This window comes from Arachis stenosperma, chromosome 2 (genome assembly GCF_014773155.1).
Source record: "Arachis stenosperma cultivar V10309 chromosome 2, arast.V10309.gnm1.PFL2, whole genome shotgun sequence".
NCBI classification, from domain to species: Eukaryota; Viridiplantae; Streptophyta; class Magnoliopsida; order Fabales; family Fabaceae; genus Arachis; species Arachis stenosperma.
The window spans coordinates 38864995-38871009 of NC_080378.1; the positions used below are offsets into that span (position 1 = coordinate 38864995).

Below are 6015 nucleotides of genomic sequence, written 5' to 3' on the forward strand. Positions count from 1 at the left end.
GTGCTGTGACAGAGCATATGCAATCGTTTTCACTGAGAGGATGGGAGGTAGCCATTGACAACGGTGAAACCCTACATACAGCTTGCCATGGAAGGAGCCTTGCGTGCTTGAAGAAGGAGACAGTAGGAAAGCAGAGATTCAGAAGATGGAGCATCTCCAAACCCCAACCTATTCTCCATTACTGCAATACAAGTAACCATTTCATGTTCTTTTGCTTTTCATAATCAATCCTGATAATTTCTGATATCCTGACTAAGATTTACAAGAAAACCATAGCTTGCTTCAAGCCAACAATCTCCGTGGGATCGACCCTTGCTCACGCAAGGTATTACTTGGACGACCCAGTGCACTTGCTGGTTAGTTGTGCGGGATTGCAAAAGTGTGATTGCAATTTCGTGCACCAGAGGCAACCCAATTTTATTTATCTAATTTTTATTTTATTCTATATTATTGTTATTTTGTGTTTTATTAGGTACATGATCATGAGGAGTCACGAAAAAAATCATAAAAATTAAAAACAGAATCAAAAACAGCAGAAGAAAAAAATCGCACCCTGGAGGAAGCACAGGCTGGCGTTCAACGCCAGCAAGATGCATCTGGCTGGCGTTCAACGCCAGAATAGAGCACCATTCTGGCGCTGAACGCCAGAAACAAGCAACATTCTAGCGCTGAACGCCAGGAATGTGCCCAAAGAGGAAAAACTGGCGCTGAACGCCAGTAACAAGCATGAAATTGGCGTTCAATGCCAGAAACATGCTTTACATGGGCGTTGAACGCCCAGAATGTGCACCAATGGGCGTTTAAATGCCAGAATGGTGTGCAAAGGCATTTTACATGCCTATTTGGTGCAGGGATGGAATTCTTTGACACCTCAGGATCTGTGGACCCCACAGGATCACCTCAGGATCTGTGGACCTCACAGGATCCCCACCTACCTCGCCCTCTCTCTCTCCATTCATGGTCATCCCTTCTGTTTTTCATTCACCACCTACATCTATCCACTCTTCCCCATACACCCCACCTACCTTTACAATTTAACTTCTCTTTCCCACCCAATCCCACCCATATAGCCGAATCCATCTCCCCTCACTCACCTCCATTTTCTTCTTCTTCTTCTTTCTTCTTCTTCTTCTCTTCTTTCTTCTCTTGCTCGAGGGCGAGCAATATTTTAAGTTTGGTGTGGTAAAAGCATAGCTTTTTTTTGCTTTTCCATTACCATTAATGGCACCTAAGGCCAGAGAAACCTCAAGAGGAAGACAAAAGCTTCCACCTCTGAGTCTTGGGAGATGGAAAGACTCATATAAGCCGTCATAGCTCAGTGGTAGAACATGTGGCTGCAAATCAAGAGATCCCTGAGATACCTCAGGGGATAAGTTGTCCTCCACACAAATATTGGAAGCAACTAAGGGTAGAAATACCAAAATTACTAGGAATCATTCAACAAAAGCAAGGAAGAGACATAGTGGAGCTCAAAGAGCACCATTGGACCTTCAAGAAGGCGCCACCCTCACTCGGGTGGATTCATTCCTTGTTCTTATTTCTTTCTGCTTTTCAGTTTTTATGTTGTGTTTATCTATGTTTTGTGTCTCTACTTCATGATCATTAGTATGTAACCATGCCTTAAAGCTATGAATAAAATCCATTAATCCTTCACCTCTCTTAAAAGAAAAATGTTTTAATTCAAAAGAACAAGAAGTACATGAATTTCGAATTTATCCTTGAATTTAATTTAATTATATTGATGTGGTGACAATACTTTTTGTTTTCTGAATGAATGTGATGAGCGGATAATTTGTATGCTTTTTGGCATTGTTTTTAGTATATTTTTAGTATGATCTAGTTAGTTTTTAGTATATTTTTATTAGTTTTTAGTTAAAATTCACTTTTCTGGACTTTACTATGAGTTTGTGTGTTTTTCTGTGATTTCAGGTATTTTCTGGCTGAAATTGAGGGACCTGAGCAAAAATCTGATCCAGAGACTCAAAAGGACTGCAGATGCTGTTGGATTCTGACCTCCCTGCACTCGAAGTGGATTTTCTGGAGCTACAGAAGCCCAATTGGCGCGCTCTCAACGGCGTTGGAAAGTAGACATCCTGGGCTTTCCAGCAATATATAATAGTCCATACTTTGCCCAAGATTTGATGGCCCAAACCGGCGTTTAAAGTCACCTCAAGAAATTCCAGCGTTAAACGCCGGAACTGGCACCTAATTGGGAGTTAAACGCCCAAACTGGCACTAAGCTGGCGTTTAACTCCAAGGAGAGTCTCTACACGAAAAAGCTTCATTGCTCAGCCAAGCACACACCAAGTGGGCCCGAAAGTGGATTTTATGTCATTTACTCATCTATGTACTAGTTTTCTATAAGTAGGACCTTTTACTATTGTATTTAGAGAGACTTTTGGGTAGCTATCTTCGTTTTATGCTATCTTAGACCTTTGGGAGGCTGGCATTCGGCCATGCCTAGACCTTGTTCTTATGTATTTTCAACGGTGGAGTTTCTACACACCATAGATTAAGGTGTGGAGCTCTGCTGTACCTCGAGTATTATGCAATTACTATTGTTCTTCATTCATTCCACTTGTTCTTTGTCCAAGATATCACTTGTTCTTCAACTTGATGAAGGTGATGATTGACGCCCATCACCATTCTCACCCATGAACAAGGTGACTGACAACCATTCTTGTTCTACAAGCATCTGAGGCTTAGTGAATATCTCTTGGATTCCTGATTGCACGATGCATGGTTGATCGCCTGACAACCGAGTGCTCGCCTGACAAACGAGCCAACCATTCCGTGAGATCAGAGTCTTCGTGTATAGGCAAGAACTGATGGCAGCATTCAAGAGAATCCGGAAGGTCTAACCTTGTCTGTGGTATTCTGAGTAGGATTCAATGACTGAATGACTGTGACGTGCTTCAAACTCCTAGCAGGCTAGGCGTGGTGACAGACGCAAAAGTATCAATGGATATTATTCCGGCCTGACCGAGAACCGACAGCTGAATTCCGCTATGCCGTGACAGGACATATGCAATCGCTTTCACTGAGAGGATGGGAGGTAGCCACTGACAATGGTGAAACCCTACACAAGCTTGCCATGGAAAGGAGTAAGAAGGATTGGATGAAGGCAGTAGGAAAGCAGAGAGACGGAAGGGAAGGCATCTTCATACGCTTGTCTGAAGCTCTTACACCAATGATATACATAAGTATCACTATCTTTATCTTTTATATATTTTCGTTCATCATCATATACATTTGAGTTTGCCTGACTAAGATTTACAAGATGACCATAGCTGCTTCAATGCTAACAATCTCCGTGGGATCGACCCTTACTCACGTAAGGTATTACTTGGACGACCCAGTGCACTTGCTGGTTAGTTGTGCGAAGTTGTGTAATGCCATGGAATTGAACCACCAAATTTTTGGAGTTCATGACCAGGGATTATGAGAGTTGTGAAAAGTATTGTTCACAATTTTGCGCACCAAGTTTTTGGCGCCGTTGCCGGGGATTGTTCAAGTTTTGAGCAAGCTTTTGGTAACAATGCCTGGGATTGTTCAGTTTGGACAACTGACGGTTCATCTTGTTGCTTAGATTAGGTATTTATTTTTTTCGAAATTCTTGAAGATGAATTCTAGAGTTTCATGATGATTTGTTGAAATCTGGCTGGCTGAGAAGCCATGTCTAATCTGATTGGACCGAGGTTTCAACTTATCACCACAAGAGCTTGTTGATTTTCATCAATTTTGCTTTTGGAGCAGTGATCTGCTAAGACTTGGCTGACCTTGGTCATGTCTAGTTTTGGACCGAAGCTTTCCTTGAAAGCTTGGCTGTGAAGCCATGTCTAATTCCTGGACCGGAGTCTTAGACTAGCATTGCACTGATTCCTGGAATTCTCATTAAGAATTTTGATATCTTTTCCACTTAATTTCGAAAAACACAAAAAAAAAAAAATTCAAAAAAAATCATAAAAACCAAAAATATTTGATGTTTCTTGTTTGAGTCTAGAGTCTCATCTTAAGTTTGGTGTCAAATGCATGTTTTTGTTATATTTTTCGAATCCATGCATATAGTTCTTTGTCTTGATCTTTGAATTCTTTTGGCTTGAGTGTTTCTGTGTCTCATATAGTGTCAGTAGCACACAAACTGCTAAGTTTGGTGTCTTGCATGCATTGTTAATTGATTCCTGTTGCATTTTGATTATTAAAAATCCAAAAATATTTTTAATTTGTGTCTTTTCAAGTCAATGATATAAAGAATTGAAGATTCAGAACATGTTGCAGAGGAATTATACAGAAAAAGCTGAGCATTCAGAAATGCCCAGTGAAGAAGACAGACTGGCGTTTAAACGCCAGCCAGGGTACCTGGTTGGGCGTTTAACGCCCAAAGAGGTAGCATTTTGGGCGTTAAACGCCAGAATGTATACCATTCTGAGCGTTTAACGCCAGGATGGTGCTAGGGGGAAGATTTTGTTTTCAAAATCAATTTTTTTTCAAGTTTTCAAAGTTTTTCAAAACCAAATCTTTTTCAAATCATATCTTTTCAATCAAATGTTTTCAAAATCAATTTCTTTCCCTTTTCAAAGATACTTACCAACAATTAATGATTTGATTGAACATTTTTTGCCTTTTCTATTAAGAAAGGTTTTATGTTTGAATCTTATCTTTTCTTGTTAGGCAAGTCATAAATATTTTTTTTAAATTCATATCTTTTCAAATTGTTTTCAATTCATATCTTCTCAATCACATCTTTTTAAAACCATAACTTTTCAATCAAATCTTTTTAACCTCATCCTTTTCAAAATAGTTTTCAATCAAATCTTTTTGACTTCTAATTTCAAAATCTTTTTCAAAAATCACTTCAATTCTTCCCCACTTCCAATTTTCGAAAATTATCAATCAATTTTTAAAATGTTTTTAACATCTTTCTAATTAATTTTCGAAAATCCTCTTCCCTCCTTCTCACATCCTTCTATTTATGGAGTACTACTCCTTCTTAATGCACAATTCGAACTCTAACTAATCAAGTTCGAATTCTTCTACCTTCTTTTCTTCTATTTTTCTTTTCCTCTGACACTTCAAGGAATCTCTGTACTGTGACATAGAGGATTCCACATTTCTCTTGTTCTCTTCTCTTTCATATGAGCAGGAGCAGAGACAAAGGCATTCTTGTTGAAGCTGACCCTGAACCCGAGAGAACCTTGAAGAGAAAGCTAAGAGAAGCCAAGGCACAACTCTCTTTAGAGGACCTGACCGAATTCTTCAAAGAAGAAGAACACATGGCAGCCGAAAACAATAACAATGCCAACAATGCAAGGAAGGTGCTGGGTGACTTCACTGCACCTACTCCTGATTTTTATGGGAGAAGCATCTCTATCCCTGCCATTGGAGCAAACAACTTTGAGCTTAAGCCTCAATTAGTTTCTCTAATGCAACAGAATTGCAAGTTCCATGGACTTCCAATGGAAGATCCTCATCAGTTCTTAGCTGAATTCTTGCAAATCTGTGACACAGTCAAGACTAATGGGGTTAACCCTGAGGTCTACAGACTGATGCTATTCCCTTTTGCTGTAAGAGACAGAGCTAGAATATGGTTGGATTCTCAACCTAAAGAAAGCCTGGACTCTTGGGAAAAGCTAGTCAATGCCTTCTTGGCAAAGTTCTTTCCACCACAAAGATGGAGTAAGCTTAGAGTGGAAGTCCAAACCTTCAGACAGAAGGATGGAGAATCCCTCTATGAAGCTTGGGAAAGATACAAACAATTAATCAGAAGATGTCCCTCAGACATGCTTTCTGAATGGAGCATCATAGGTATTTTCTATGATGGTCTCTCTGAACTATCTAAGATGTCCTTGGATAGCTCTGCTGGAGGATCTCTTCATCTGAAGAAGACACCTGCAGAAGCTCAAGAATTGATTGAAATGGTTGCAAATAACCAATTCATGTACACTTCTGAAAGGAATCCTGTGAACAATGGGACTAGTCAGAAGAAAGGAGTTCTTGAGATTGACACTCTGAATG

The 6015-nt window shown here is 39.8% G+C and overlaps 1 non-coding gene across 1 annotated transcript; it reads right to left on the reverse strand.

Moving 5' to 3' along the window:
* Window positions 1-5678: 5678 nt before the first annotated feature.
* LOC130964414 (small nucleolar RNA R71) lies at window positions 5679-5786 on the reverse strand. The gene has a single exon (XR_009080509.1). It is a non-coding gene; the product is annotated as a small nucleolar RNA R71 (small nucleolar RNA).
* Window positions 5787-6015: the final 229 nt, after the last annotated feature.